The sequence below is a fragment of the Cibotium barometz genome, chromosome 19, assembly GCF_041138505.1.
Source record: "Cibotium barometz isolate CiBa-2024 chromosome 19, ASM4113850v1, whole genome shotgun sequence".
In the NCBI taxonomy this organism is placed as follows: domain Eukaryota; kingdom Viridiplantae; phylum Streptophyta; class Polypodiopsida; order Cyatheales; family Cibotiaceae; genus Cibotium; species Cibotium barometz.
In genome coordinates, this window is record NC_141064.1 from 49,610,624 (window position 1) to 49,625,790 (window position 15,167).

At 38.1% G+C, this 15,167-nt stretch overlaps 1 pseudogene; it reads right to left on the reverse strand.

The window, feature by feature from the left end:
- Window positions 1-14,113: 14,113 nt before the first annotated feature.
- LOC147628707 (D-xylose-proton symporter-like 3, chloroplastic pseudogene) lies at window positions 14,114-14,905 on the reverse strand (annotated as a pseudogene).
- Window positions 14,906-15,167: the final 262 nt, after the last annotated feature.

Sequence of the window (15,167 nt, forward strand, 5' to 3'; positions counted from 1 at the left end):
TTGTGGATGTATGGATGTGAATATACGATATGTGATGTGAGGGAATATGAGTGATGAGATGGAAATGATGTGATGGGATGAGTATACATATAAATGGAATATGGAATAAGTAATGTAGATTGATGAGGGATAATGTGGAAAAATGAAAGTTAAAATAGAAATTGTATTGTAAACTGTTTGTAAATGCTGTTTGTAAAAGATTGTTTTATGTCAAGAATGCTGGGGGGAGCATTTTGACCGTCTTGTGATTAAGGTCGTGATGGTAAAGTTGCAACTGCTGACGGGGAGTCAATGAAGGACGTCTCGCGTAGCAAGGTCGGCCGAGGTCTTGACCAGCCTCGGTGCGATTAAAATGGTGAGCTTCCGGTACGGTGGATGAGGGGCCAAGGAAGCGGCCTATGCGTGAAGCGACACTTTTAAAATAAAAATAATTTCTTTATGCATCTATTTATGCATAAAAATTAATTTTTATAAGAATAACGCTTTTATAATAAAAAAATTTCCTTTATGCATCTTTCTATGCATAAAAATCAAATTTAATAAGAATAACACTTTTGAAATAAAAAAAATTCCTTTATGCATCTTCTATGCATAAAAATCAAATTTAATAAGAATAACACTTTTGTAATAATAAAAATTTTCTTTATGCATCTTTCTATGCTAAAAATAAAATTTAATAAGAATAACACTTTTGTAAATTAAAAAATCATTTATGCATCTTTCTATGCATAGAAATCAATTTTAATAAGAATACCACTTTTGTATTTAAAAAAATTCCATTATGCATCTTTCTATGCATAGAAATCAAATTTAATAATTAATATCAGTGATATCCATGCATATTCATAGGTGAATATGTACATGGAGTAATTAGAATATTTCTTTTAGATGCAAAAATGGTGGGAATTACTCTTTTGGAATAATATAAAAATAAACTTCCTTTTTCACAAAATTCTGGAAAATTTTGCCATTACCTCCTTTGTATGGCTGACCATTTCTCATTTTTATCTTTCTTTATTTAACTTAATTAAGCCAATTTAGAATTATAGAACTCTAATCTACAAAATTTTCTAAATTCAAGAGAATAAACAATAAGAAGAGTTTAATTGATCACTTAGTTAATCTTTCCAAGATTAAGAAAGGTTAGAATGTAAAGAAGAGAAGGGGGGTGGCCTTTTGATCAAAGGCATAGCATTTGAATTTAATTCAATCATTTGCAAAACATAAAAATCAAGAAAACCATAGATTTTTCATTAAAATTTATAAACAAAGTAAGAACATTAGCTTACATGGAGCTTGTAAGCTCTCCTTTGGCTTGAGGGATTGAGGATTCTACTATTGTTTAAAGCAATAGTGGCCACCAATTCACTTTGGAGAGGATTAGGCCAAAAATAATTGAATTATTAAAAAATTTAATGTAGATGGCTCATGACGACAGGAGTAGAGTAACAGTGCATAAACACTATTAAGCTTTTACAAAGGGGGAGGCTTCTATTTATAGGAAAAAGTGAGCCTCTAACCAAGCAAACTGATTCTAGAATTTTCCATATCAGTTTGGTCAATTTTTGACCATTTTTTGGTCAGTTCAGCTTACTTTTTGGATCTAGTTTTGAAATAGGAGAGAGGAGAGATGAAAATATCTCATTTTATTGATTAAGAATTGGGGGTAATGATGAGAAAAAGGCGCCTACTTCATGAGGGGAGATCCCCACACTAGGGTGTCAACATTCAGCTTTTTAATTCTTTTCTTTGGTCCTTAGTCCACTCTTCATCTTATGTGAGCATTTACTCATTTTTGGGGGGGTTTTTCTTTTATTCTTCAATTTATCTCCTCCCTACATTTGGATTAATCTTATTGGTCCATAGGAACCTTAATTGGACCATAATCCAAAAATTTCTAAAAATCTGAACCCTTAGGCTAAGGTCCTTTATACCTATTTTCAATTAATTCCAATTGCACATTGGATAGTTCTTTTTGAATTTCTGTTTCAGGGGAAACCATTTTAGACACTAGGAGGATTTTTATATGCAAAAATATCTCAATTTTAAATTACCTCCCTCTAGATATTTTCTCTCTCCAGGCCAAAACAGAGTAAAACAGGATCTTTCTTTTATTTCAGAGAGGGGAATAATTATAAGATCAGAAGGGGAGGTTCTTACACCTGCACACCTCAAAAGCTGGTGGGAGGAACCTTACAATGAAGAGAAAATGCATGGATCTCGTCTTCTTGAGGAGAATTGTATCGATAAAGATGAATGCAATGAGGCTCTTCTTGATGAAGGGGACAACCCTTACGAAGATCTTCATGGTGTTACATTGCATGAGGAAAATGTGGCTGCTGACCATGAAGATGTGGCACATGTTGTGGATTCACAAAATGATGGTGTGGATGAAAGTAATAATGTGATTGATTGTGATCCATGTGATGGCATCTATGACAAAAATGATGGTGTGGATGAAAGTAATAATGTGATTGATTGTGATCCATGTGATGGGATCTATGATGAAAATGCTTTAGGTAATGATGATGATGACTTTGGTTTATGGAAGTGATTCATGGGTGGACTTTGATGGTGGATCATTGGTTGGTGATTACACTTCCAACCATCATGATTCATACCCATTTGATCCCGATATACATGGAAAGATGCTTGATGTGGATTCATTTCCATATGACCCGGGTGGATACTATGCATTGCCACTTGAAGCAGATGGGTCTCCATATGACCTGGGTGGATGCTATGCATTGCCATTTGAAGAGGATGGGTTTCCTTTTGAACCGGACATTTTTGGAGGTCAACCTTATTATAATGGGACTTGGCTTGGCTCACCTATGACTTGGGAGGGGATTACCTTACACTTGAGTCTTCATGAAATAGGTACAGCTATATGATGTCTTTGGACAACTATATGCATGGAATGGGATGATGGCATGAAGGGTGTCATTGCTATAAATTTACTATATGGACAGCCACCATGGGGCCATCGGTGTACTTTACCACTCATGAATCAAAGCTCAACAAGACTCCGTGGACTTATGGAAATCATAGAGAGCAGTCCATATGTACATCAAATAAGTGGACAACTCTATGTGGAGTTCTCTTGTGTGAGACACTTTTGGAATTGCAACAAATGTACTTTCGCATTCACGATGAGGGATGTTAAGAAGATTCCCAACAGCCCATACACTGCTCCATACATGGTTTTGAGGACAAAACATTTGGGTGGGGATGGTTTGTAAAATGAAGGGGGCTTGGTTTTGAACATAAGAAAAGCCCTTGGGCATGGATATGGATGGGCAAGTATGGGGGCCCAACATTAATGAGTGTGAAAAGGTGGGCAAGTATATAAGTGAACAAATTATAATCAGGGGTATCTAATCATTTTTTGACTAATCAAATCATACTTCTTGGAGCTCCAAGCTTCCTTGGCTATGGTGGTACTCCCTTGAGTGCATGTGGTACTCCATTATGAGTGCATTCTCTTTCTCTTTCTCCCCATCATTACATGAATGGGACAAGAACACTTAGTGTAGACAACAAGGGATACTTCTAGGTTGAGTGCCATCTTGCAGGAGACCTAAAGACTCTTAAGTGCTTATTTAATTGTAGCAAGGGAGCTAATGCAAAGTCATCATGTCTTTATTGTATGGGCCCTACAAAAGATCTAGATTGTAAGTGGTGGATAAGGCCACTAAACTAGAACTTGATTGATGAGAACTTTCATCCTGTATTTGCCATTCCTCTGGTGAATGTGCATATATGTACCCTACATGCCCTGTGCCATATCATAGAGAAACTAGTGTTTATGTACATTGTCTTTGCTTGGAAGCTTGAGGAGGTGGAAGAGAGACAAGAAGCTATTGCATCATTAGAGTAAGTGTTGTCAGACATTGGACTACGTGGGGGAAATGTTCGTATTTTGCAAGACACAAAAGAGGTCAATAAATGAGAAGGATGTTCCATTGAAACCATCCATTAGGGGTGTAAAAGCAAGAAGATTTGTTTCAAAACCTCTACAATCCCGGAAAAAGAAAAGTACCAGGACAAGAAAGCTATATAAATTGAACTGCATTAGCAAAATCAAGTATGATCACTGGAAGAAGCTCCATAATGTTGTGAAAGACTAAGAGGGTGAATCAAGACATGCCAAAGAAAAGATTTGATAGTCAACTAATGTTTTGTTCTCAGAATGTGTGAGAAATCTACTTAGACAAAGCAAGATAAAAAGAACTTTCAAGAAAATCTGCAAACATTTAAACAAGTCATGAAGGATGCATGGACTGAATCCAACATAACACACTACATGGTAAGCTTCATGTTTTTTTTAAAAACAAAAGTAGATTGTGTAATGCACAACCATATTTTTATGTGTTTATTTGCATCATATTATCTACAATCATATGCCATTTTTATTCAAAAATATGGGGACCCAAGCATATGGAACGCTCAAGGAATGGAGAAATCACATTACGTGGCTCGCAATGCATATTTCAAACATACACAACATGGTGGATGAAGAAGAAAAGAAAAGAGCATGCATGAAGTATTCCACTGTTCTACCGCAAAATACTACACCAGCTTCATGAGAAAGAAACCTTGAAGTCCTCAACATTGCTTCAAACACTTAAATAAATAGAGGAGAGGAAACAGAAAAGAGCTGAAGCCTTTAAAAATTTAAGAGCTATTGAAGCATAGAACATGTGGAGAGAAAACAATATGTATGTAAATCACCCCCAGTGGATTAATAGAATCTAATGATACAAAACTACTTTAATTCAATTCTGGTTATCTTTGTATTGGAGTAGATGATTGCCAATTTCGTTGGTTGGTTGCTTGTATCTAAGCAAAAAAATGTTTACCATACTCATCTAACTTATCACGATTATCTACACCTACAGAGACAAAGCATGGGCAATGTATCCATGGGCAAAAGCACACGAGGCAATTTACAATAGTATGCCAAGTTTGAGTTGTAATACTCTTTCTATGAGAGAAAAAAATTTCCAATAAAAATTACAAACAAAATCGTATACAACATTAATGAGTATCATAATCATCATCGCTGAAAATTCACTAAACCCTTCTCCTTTTTGGAGTTGGCTCATCATCTACATGATCTTTGATTGGAGCAGGTAATTCTTTTTTATACCTAAGGAAGTCCATTTTTTGAAAATATTTAAGCAACCGGCTATCCTTAATTCCACATAATAGTACATATGTTGTGTAGGTCAAGTGGCAAGGTCCTCTAAAGGCATAAGTGCTAGGTCCTTGACCAAAGACTCGCAAAGCCATTTGCTTCACTAGTAGTATTATCTTGTCACATTATTCCATCTGATAGGATAGCCCCCAAGATATCTAGACAAAGTCTTGATTGCAAACAAAGGAAAACTTGCATTGTTTGAAAACTTCTGGTGATACATAACAAATTGTGGCAATTGAAAGATTCTATGTATTCTCCAAGGGCCGAGTCCTTTCCCAATCCTCCTATGTGTGAGCCTTTACCTTAACAAATGAAATCGTCTTCATAGACGACGAGATGCAAACAAGCAACACATTTAATTTTAATGAGGAAACAAAACACATGCATAGCAGTTATCAAAAAGTGTGGATGATCCATTCATTCTTACACACCTTTATATTTTCATTTGTAAACAAGTAATTCATCTATCCAAACATCAGTTGAGGACTCCCCTTGCTCAACATTCATCCGTCCCCTTAAGAACTTCAACATTCTTTTCCATATCAGAAATGTTGAGCTTTTTTTCAACATCAGGAGACTGAGCTAAATCTCTCTCTGCAACAAAATCAAGAATCGTTACTCCTCCTTGATGAAAGTCTTCTTCCTCCTCAACTTTGGATACATTCACTTTGACATCTTGTTGCTCTTTGTGGTCATCATCTTCAAGGATCAGATTTATATAATAGATTAGACCGTGATCATACCTCACAAACAGGGCACTCCTTCTAAATCCTCTTCATGCTCTCTGGAACCCTTTGAAGGATTCTATTAAGCTTTTTCTTGAAACTATTTTCAGAAGACAGCTTCATGTCTTTGTTTGACATGCACAAGCTCATTAGTTCCAATGATAATTCTATCTCCCTGGAAGTTAATTATGAGAATTCTACCTTATGCTATGAAATCTCAATGCGGGTGGCCCTGAGGAAGTCCCCTAGAGCAAAATCACAGTTAAACATCTTTGATATTTCCTGAAAGCAACCATGCAGCTTCAGTTTATGCAGAAAATTATACAGCATCACTGCTGCTAGTGTCTATGATAGAGATACGCTTGAATCCATCTGCAAGTTAATATACAGTAATATAAGATGGGTATTCACACGCAAGGATCACCTGGAATGTGATAAGGTTTTGACGATCATATTTGGATACCCTATTTGCATTGTGGTGATTTCGAGGAGTTCAAAATAAAATAATGTCAAATCAAATTAACAACATATTTAGAAGCATTTTCTTTGTATCAAGAATCGATAATAGCATGTTTAAAGTGTCTTAATGGTGCAAATAAAACTTATTCCTTGACTTTTATACAAATCATCACAATGCAATAGGGCAATGTTCGTCCATGAAGAAATGACATGTTTGCATTATGGTGATTCTATCTTAATACACGAAATGGCCTAAAATAACGTGTTCAAATTGTCTTAATGGTGCAAATCATACAAATCACTACAATGTGATAGGGCTATGTACGTACGTCCACAAACAAACAGCCTATGGTGATTCTATCTTAATACACAGAGATAACTCAAGAAATGGCCTAAAATGAAATATGGGAAATCAAAACACCACGAAGTAGCATCAACATACCTATAAGGGTGCAGATAGCTTTGAAAATTACTGAAGTTGCTTGGAAGAATGTAGGAAACAACTTAGAGAACAAATGGCTTAGAATGTAGTCAAAAACTCAGAACAAACGCACTTCTGTTTTTATATGCATTGAATACACAACCACTGCCACGTCTGTCACACGTGCAAAAAGTTATCCATGTCATCATTCGTCGTGTCATCATTCAGCTGCCTATGACACGTGATGACACATGTACACTTATTGTCGATGTGACACGAGCCTTATTGAATGCACCACTGCCATGTCTCTATCACATGTGCGAAAAGTTATTCTACATGCAGTCATACACATAAAAAAATTATCCTGAATCACTACAACGCAAGAGGGTTGTCTCCGTGCACATAGAAATGGCCTATTTGCGTTGTGGTGATTCTATCTTAGAAAATAAAAATAATTCATTTAGAATATCTACTGTACATAATACCGCTGCCACATGTCTATCACATATGCACATGTCATCGTTCAACCGCCTCTCTCACGTGTAAATTTATTGCCGATGTGACTCAATACTACTATCTATCATGCAGCCCTACACCTCTTTTTTTGTGTAGGTTTATTTATTTATACCCATGTTTGGCAATTCGTATTCTTTGCTCGCTCATTTCAATTTCCTCTCTCAGTTTGCGCCTTTCCTTCATCACGACGCTTTTTGCTACTATTAAAGCTTCACCTCCCTCTCTCGCTCTCTCGGTAAGGTAAGGCATGCACCACCTAAACCTTTATACTGTATTCAAAATGTTTTTTTTCATTTCATAACATTTATTCCTTTACTGTCTTTCAAATCACCACAATGCGATTAGGGTTGTCTCCGTGCACATTAAAATGGACTATCACGTTGTCGTGATTATATCTTAATACACAAAAATGATTCATTTTGAATATCTATTTTTGTTATTTCATAAGATTTATACTATACAAATCACCACAGTATGATAGGGCTATGTGCATGTCGAAATAGCCTATTAGCGTTGTGGTGAATCTATCTCAATCAACAAAAATAACCTTTTTTCTTTGACTTCCAACACAAATCACCACAACGCAATAGGGCTGTCTCCGTGCACATACAAATGGCCTATTCATGTTGTGGTGATTCTATCTTAATACACAAAAATTATTCATTAAGAATATATTTTTTTGGAATTTCATAATTTTTATACTATTACTTTCTTACACAACACAATAGTGCTCCTTCGGCATGGGAGAAATGACCTATTCGTGTTGTGGTGATTTATATAGAATTGCTCTTTTTCTAACCTTTCTTATTTTATTTCATCCACTACTGTGTTTTATGTGGTGGTTTCAGATGGTCCAAACAAAAAAGACTGCTAGAAGGCTCGGGGCGTTCACTATATATAAATCCTTTGTATCACGTGCGTTGAGAAGGCCTACTTTAAAAACCCCTTACCTATGAATTTTTCATGAATAAAACAAACCCTTTTTCTATTCAACCTGCGAATACCCCCTTTAAATGGTACCCTTCTGTATGTAAAAAATGTGTTTAAAAAAGGATTTTAAAAATCCCTTCTGTTGAACCCATGTGCTACACTTGCATATTTATGAGTGACCCCCCCAAGCTAGGAGGGCAACAAAAGGTGACCAGGGATTTCATTCATTAACGTCTTCACAATTTCGTGATCACGTTAACAAAACCTGTTATTAAAATATTAAAACTTGTGATCACATTGTATATTCATATGACCTGAGCAATGACCTGCCAAAACCTACTAGTCTCGTAACCCCGCCGGGAAAACAAAAGAACCCCGACGGGGCACTGCGGGATACTGTCATCTTTATAAACATTGCCCGACACCCATCGTGCAACTTTTGGGGAGATAGTCCTTGTTTTGGGGGCGTGATATCTCTCCTCAAAGTACTTGTAGAGCTCTCGAGTTGCTAGAAGTGTCCTCTTGGGAAGAACGTCCTTATCTTAGGGGCTATCGTCTTTCCTTGTAGGCACTCCTAAGGCTATTGAGCCATTCATCCCTTAATTCTTTGAATTGGGGGCAGGGTGTGGTTCGTAGCTAATACTTGCGGAGATTTAGGGGTAAAGTTGGAGTCATTAAGCTTTGCATTTGAGCTACGTAGGTAATCTACCTCATTCTGCTTTATGAATGGTTTGATGGAGCCAAGATTCCTGCTTAGGGGCTTGTATTGGTTCTTGATACTTGATATAGTTTAGAGTAGACAAGGGTCGATTGTCCTATACTAGAGTATTGGGCAAGCATAGAACTTTGATTTTCTTTGTGAATGTTAGAGAAGGTCTATTGTCCTATACTAGAGTATTGGGCAAGCATAGATCTTTGATTGTGTAAAGTATCCTTAATTGGGTATAAAAGGCATTCTTCATTGGGGGTGCAATGTGCATGATAGTTTCGAAGTAGTTTTGTAGTCAGACCTTGCAAGATAGTTTCGAAGTAGTTTTGTGTTATGTGATGATCTTTTGTGTTTGTCAAGATAGTTTCGAAGATAGTTTGTCTACTGATGTATGTTTTGTAATATGTGAGTGACTTTATTGTTTTTTCATTTGTGTATTCATTGTTATATGCTTGCTTGAATAGGTTATTTGAGATGGAGGACAATGTTGGATCTAGTGATACCTCCAATAGAGTCCAAATTCCAAATAGTAGGGAAAAAAAGGCACCTAGGATAGAGTGGCAATATGCAATTAACGTCGGTGAGCGATTCATAGATTGGGAGTGTAAGCTATGCCACGTAGTAAAATCAAGTGGGGCGCCTCGACTAAGAGAAAACTTTTTAGGCGGAGCGAAGAAAAAGACATGTACCCACCCCTCTGCACCTGCTGCAGAGCAGCCAAATGCATAAGAGAAGAAATTCAAAAGAAAGATTCAAGAAAACATTACACTCCTACCATTTTTGTATTAAGGCAGTAAGAACACTGTTGTTCTAATCATCAAACTCTGGCTACATCTCCTGCTTGTACTCCGAATGTCAATGTGCAACCAGAAAGTAATCTACCCAGTGCATCTTCCTGCAAGCGAAACTTTGACGTAGGAAATATACCCATGTGTCAAACTTCATTGCAAGAAAGCCTATGTCAAGGTTGGCTCGATGATGCACAACTCGCCCTTGCTGAAGCGATTTACTTTTTTGGGAGTGCTATGATGATGGTGGATAGTGAGCATTGGAAGAGAGCATGGAAGAAAATTGGTGAGTTTGGACCAGGGTTTTCACCGCCTACGTACCATGCTATGCGAAATGATCTATTAGAGAAATGTTATGCGCAAGTAAAAGAACGTGTACAAAGAATAATTCTTAGCAATATAGAGCTTTCTGGATGTAGTATAGTAAGTGATGGATGGTCCACTGTACAAAGAAAACCATTAATTAATATAATGGTTATTTCACCTACTAGAGGTGAGACTTTCATCCGTGCTGTGGATTCTGCTGGTTCAATCAAAACTGGGGTTTACATTGCTCAAGTCATTGGCTCTATGATAGAGGAAGTGGGTGCCAAAATGTAGTCTAAATCATCATGGACAATGCAAAGAATTGCAAGAATGCATCCAAAATCCTAAAGCGGCACTATCCACATGTTTTTCCGGTAGGCTGTAAAATACTCATAGTTTGAATCTTGTATTAAAAGATTGGTATAAAAGTGATGATACCGAATGGTTTGCCTCAATCGTCGGGGACACTGCTCGCTAGCTTGTGAGATTCATGCTCAAGAGAGAGAGTGTGTTGGATATTTTTTGACCTCGCATGTCAGTTATGTTAAAGCTACTAGCGGAGACTAGGTTTTGCACTCACTTTTACACTTTTGAGTCTCTTCTTCGAAATAAAGATGCAGTTTGCGAAACATTTACATGCATGACATTTCATGACTGGGAGAGCACTCAACCTGAAAAAGTGAAAGAGAAAATAAAAGTCTTGAAGGCAACGCTTACGAGAAGAAGTTGGTGGAATAGTGTGATGGATGCATACCATGTAATGATGCCTGTTATGTATGCCATACGAAATCTTGATCAAAGAGCGCCTAATCTCGGGAAAGCATGGATGCAATGGTGGACTATCCAATGGAGTTAGGAGTGTCCTAAGAAATTAGAGCATTCAGTGGTGGAAAATCAATGGCATGTACCATTCTCCACAAAGAAAAGCCCTATTGAAGTGCTTCCATGCTAGATGGATTGGAGCGCATTCACCACTACACAGTGCTGCTTACATGCTAGATCCTGAATACTGGAATATGGATTTGATGTCCAACGTTGAGGTGGTTCAAGATTTTTATAAAGTGGTAAACACTTTTTATAATAATGTTGATGATCGTGTAAAGTGCATAAAGGAGATGACCTCATTTCGATTGAAACAGGGTTTATTTTCCAACTCCCTTATTCAACAAATGGCTAAAGAGCAGCCTGCATGGAAGTGGTGGATGATGAATGGTGGTGAGCACTATGCTTTATTGCGCAACCTTGCGATGAAGATTCTAAGTCAGTGCTCTTCAAACTCAGGCTCAGAAAGAAACTCGAGCATGTACAAATATATTCACAGTACTATTCACAATCGACTTCTTGCAGATCGAGCAGATAAACTTGTTTACATGTATTGCAATGAAAAGATCTTGCGAGACATTTAAAGCAAAGAGTATGAAGAAGATATGCCCAAATGGATGTACGATTGTGCTGATGTAGTAGACGAGAACTTTGATGTTGGACGTGCATCGTGGACTAGCCTTGAGATAGAAGACAATTTGGACATTGACTTAGATGAGCTTAATTTAGTAGACGAGAGGGTAAACGGTGAAAGAATTTTGGAGCAAGATACTGACATAGAGGAAGAAGCCATTTCATTAATTTCATAAAAAATACTTGTACAAATGATTGTATTTGGAGAAATTATCAATACAAAAGTAGGATTTATGTCTTTCTTAGCTTTCATCTTGAAATAAATTGCGAATTGCACTAGGAGTTGCATCTAAAGGTCCTGGTGATTTATATTCGCTAGCCATGCCGAACACTGTATAAATACCTTGATTTATTGGGACAGCATGTGCCTCACTAAACATATTAAGTGGTAGTAGTGTCCACCACAGGGCAGTATATACTGGCCACTCCACCCATCGAATACTTTGTAACATACAGGACATTGGGGGGTGGAGGAACTAGTAGCCTCAGCAAAAACTCACATAAGATCAGGATGTATCAAAAAATGAGAGATGTGGTTCCCTTGGCGCACAGGAGCTATACGCGACGAGAGGGTCTGTACATCTAGGCTGATCTTTGTGAGCTGCTCTTGAATCCCTCTATTGGCTGGGGGAGGAGTAAACGCTTGAGATAATCGTACAGCTTCTTTCTCCTTCTCTGCTAGCTGTGCCCCTAAGCTTTCTTTGCCCTTGTTTAACTCCAATCCAGTGCCCTCCACCATGAGAGCAAGTTCCTCCCTTGTGAATGTCACTGTCATGGGTGCTGACAGTGGCCTCTCTGGAGGCGAAGTCCACTGGAGTTTCTAGGATAAATTGTGCATATAGCATCTTAGCAAAATAGAGTGGAGCGTCGACATTATGGAGAGGACGACCGTACACCTCCAAGAAAATGCGCTCGGCATTAATTTTGATATCATTATGAGTGCAACGCGAAACCTTCCATCTTCCCTTCTTAATCTCGCCATTTGGACATGGCCATATTTCCTTGATCATCTCTATGGTTACGCATTTATTTATGTCTTCCCATTGGGCATAAGTAGGATTTGTCCATTTCGACAACCTACATGCTGTTCTCGTAGCTTCGCGGGCTGTCAGTCCATGTGCAAGGGCCTTCATTCGCTCATATGCCTTCTTGGCTAACTCTGGATGGTCGTTTGCTTGTGCTTCTGCCATATCTGCATGAACGTAAATGACTTTAGGATTTTAATGAACTATAAAGATTAACGTAAGATAAATTGACCATTACCCTCAAAAACTTAAAGTTTAACACCACAAGATGAGATATGAATTGCAAAGACTCAATGAGAAATATCCACTTGACTCAAAGAATATTTCAAACAATGCGCACACATCAAATTTTGAAGAGAAAACATAAACTTAAACACCACAAGAGGAGAGAGATATTACAAAGACTCAATGAGAAAATATTTCAAACAGTGCGCTGTCGTGACGTCGGCGGTATTGCTGGGCAAGTGCGAGACTTCTGGCTGTGAGAGTCGTTTCAAATCCTAGCAAGGAAACAGAATATATATCTCTTGAAGGGGCACCAACAGTAGAAGCTGGAACTATAATATTTACATACCAAATCTCAGCAAGACATATGAGTTGTACCAAAAACCATCATAAGCATCATGGTTCAAACCAAAATCCAAGGTTGATAACATTATAACCTATCATAAAACTCAAAACATCAAACCCCAGAAAAACATCTCATAGGTTTTTGCACTCCAGAAAATCAACTCATGGCATATACATCCAAGACTCATGGCCAACCATCATATGGTTCCAAAACCCAACTCCACATGGTATTGTGTTCCTATGATCCTTGCAATAATAATTTCCACCTTGGGCCAGCCAAGTATCATTATAGACATCCTTGTATAATGATAACCCACAATTTCTTCTCTTTAAAAAAAAAAGTGAGGCTCTACGTTTCACTATAGCACGCAACTACATGTAGATCCTCACGGTTCCTTCGTGAACACCATGTTGCTGCTCTGCATCTCTTTGGCCATCTACTCTTCACGCGCTCCTCTTCATGCATTTACTTTCAAGGTTCTCATACTCAGCACCATCACAGCAAAAAACACTCTCTGGTTTCTTGTTATTACAGAAGAGTCCCTTCACGAACAATACACGCACAACTGCTCTCCCGTCTTCAGAAACATTCATGCAATAAAAATGATGCTGGTGCATTTAGTTCTCTCCTTCCTGCAAAGTGAGGCGTCCATCATTGCAACTCACACATAGAAACGCATCCGTCTCCCCACAGCAGAAACATGCACTCGTTTTGATCATCTCTTTCTTCATTGAAAACATAAAAATGCTGATTTTATAGCTTCTAGCCATGTAGAAAATTGCGCTTTTTCCATTTTGATGAAGACAAGCTTATTTACAAGCTATAACCACTCTTCGTTTCTATAAAAAAAACTGCAATTTTTCCAAGTTTGTATATGTTATAGAGCTCCCTCTACTGATTACATCGAACCCCTAGAAGCCCACTTTTGATAAGAAAACACCATGACTGCATAAGAGAGAAACTCCAAGCTCTATACATAGAAAAAAAAATGACCCCCCCTTCTTCCTAATATGTGCGCCGCCTCGTTCTTTTTTTATTTCCCGCAGGGAATTCGGGCAGAATTGCCTTTTGCAGCCAAAAATTCGCGTTTCCCAAAATGAAAAATACGCTGCGCCCCTTTTTTAGCTTAAAATTCAGATATTCCAATTTTTGAAGAACACTGCCTTCGTATTTTCCCCACGCAAGACACCACCCTGAGGCATCAGAAGCAGCAGAAAATCCTGCGCTCTGGAAAATTGATGCAGCATAATAAAGAACACTTGGTTGTCCAGTGATCTGTTGGAACGACACAAGGCCACCACCTATCATTAAAGCTTTCAGACTGGTGCCCCTAAAGATCTCCAAGAAGCTCACTTCATCCTGTACAAGTTGCAAAGATAGCAAGGTTTCCTGCATTTGATGTGAAACTACAACTTCATCAACATCGTTTCCTCTCAACCGGCAGATGGCTACAGCAGCTCTCTCTTGTGATGACTCCACATCTCCTTTTCCTTTGCAAGCACAAAGTAGTATCGAACGTGGTGATGGAGGTGGCCACCACATGCCCACCGCCATTATCAAGGCAATAGGTGCACCGATGCCATACATGATCCGCCATCCTCCCACCGTATCAACCACTAGATACCCAATAAGATATCCAAGCAACATTCCCAAAACTATGAAGGCCTCTTTCATGGAAATCAATGTGCCACATATCTCCCCAGGGCAGGTCGCTGCAATGTTAGCATCTTTTAAAGCTTCTACCATCCCAGAAGAAACATTCATAATGCCATTTTGCATGGATGCATCTTCAACCATATTATCTACTCCCTCTCTAGAAGTGATCAGTTTTGCATGGATGCATCTTCAACCATATTATCTACTCCCTCTCTAGAAGTGATCAGTTTTGCTGGTACTTCAGTCTTTCTTGTGCCTCCATCAAGATCAAAAACTGCAACTAATCCCTCTTTCTTGTCAGCCCCATAAGAAAGTGATGCCGCTTTTGGTTCATTGATAATTCGTGCTACCTCAAGGTTTACCATAAGCATAAAAACTCCATGATTCACACCACATTTATGTA